Consider the following 1,577-nt stretch of genomic DNA (forward strand, 5'->3'; position numbering starts at 1 on the left):
CCTCCTCCTCCTTCCCTCCGCCCCTCCATTTATAGGAGGGAGGAGAGAGGGCGGAGCCAGGAGGGAGGTGGGCGGAGCCAGGAGGGAGGTGGGCGGCACCCATTTTAATGCCTGGTGCGGCTCCTGGAGCCCTGTTTCAGGGCTCCGGGCCTCCCAGAAGTCTCGCGCGACCTTTATGGTCATCATTTTGAAGGCAAAATGGCGGCCGGAGGGACTGGGGGCCAGCAGAAAGGCGCCCGCGGGCCGCAGCCAGCCCACAGGCCGGAGGTTGTCGACCCCTGCCCTAAGCGGTTTACAAATTGTAAGCTAATTGCTCCCAACTATCTGGGTACTCCTTTTAACAACCTTAGAAGGATGTAAGCCCGAATCGAGCTTGAGCCCTTTTGCTGGTATTGAACTCACAACCTTATGGTTTGTGAGTGGCTGCAGTACAGGCATTTAACCACTGCCCCACCAGGGCTCATATAACAATGAACTGTAAAATTTCTCCCTTCCCTATGCCTAAGAGTAGGGTGGACACCATTGTTTCTCCAGATATTTTAGAGTACATTCCCTTATGGTTGATCATTCTGAAGGGAATGGACTGATGGGAGCTGTAGGCCAAAACAACTGGAAGGCCAAAGGTGTCCTGCTGTTCAGTTCTAAATTTGTAAGAGAGATTACTTCATGCCTTAAATTCTTCTGTGTGTAGGAACATGCATATATCCAGTGAATGAAATTCAAATTGAATTAAGTATGTACAGTGTTACGTGGTGTGTGTGTGTGTGAAAAAGAGAGATTTATACCAGATATTATTATTATTATTATTATTATTATTATTATTATTATTATTGCTTAAAATTTGTTCTTTAAAATGTGTCCATGAATTATGTGAAGTGTGCTCTGTCCAAAGAATGTAGCATTCAAAGTAGATCTCAATGTATTAAGTAACAAAATTGAATTGTGCATGGAATACTATTCATAAACAAGAGGATTTGTGTCATAAAATACCGTATTTTCTGGTGTATAAGACGACCCCAACTTTTCCAGTTAAAATATAGAGTTTGGGATATACTTGCCGTATAAGGCCACCCCTCTTCCAATGCACACCAAATAAAAATTTAAAAAACATCACTGCATTTACCCCAACTCGTTCTCTAATCTTGGCTTGCTTGCTTCTCTCTCTCTCTCTCATCTATCTATCATCTATCTATTTCTCTATCTCTATCTATCTATCTCCCTATCTCTCTCTCTTTCATCTATCTATCTATCTGTCTATCTGTCTGTCTACAGTGGTACCCCGGGATACGAATTGATCGCGTTACGAAATTTCTGGGATACGAAAAAATAGATAGGAAAAAACTGTTCCGGGTTACGATATTTTTTTCGGGTTACGAAAAAAATATCGGCGCGAAATTCAAATGCGAAGCGCGGCTAGCGGCTTTCCAGCTGCTAGCCGCGCTTCGGAAAAGCCTTTTTCGGGTTGCTAAATGTATCGGGTTACGAACGCCGCGGCGGAACGAATTAATTTCATAACCCGAGGCACCACTGTATTTCTCTCTCTCTCTATCTCCCTCCCTCTCTCGCTCGCTCTCTAT

At 44.1% G+C, this 1,577-nt stretch overlaps 1 protein-coding gene across 1 annotated transcript in view; it reads left to right on the top strand.

The window, feature by feature from the left end:
- The window catches only part of PRKAR2A (protein kinase cAMP-dependent type II regulatory subunit alpha), a 101,458-nt gene that overhangs the window by 70,988 nt on the left and 28,893 nt on the right, over nucleotides 1-1,577 (top strand). The window lies entirely within an intron of this gene.

The sequence above is a fragment of the Sceloporus undulatus genome, chromosome 2 (genome assembly GCF_019175285.1).
Source record: "Sceloporus undulatus isolate JIND9_A2432 ecotype Alabama chromosome 2, SceUnd_v1.1, whole genome shotgun sequence".
Taxonomy (NCBI): Eukaryota; Metazoa; Chordata; class Lepidosauria; order Squamata; family Phrynosomatidae; genus Sceloporus; species Sceloporus undulatus.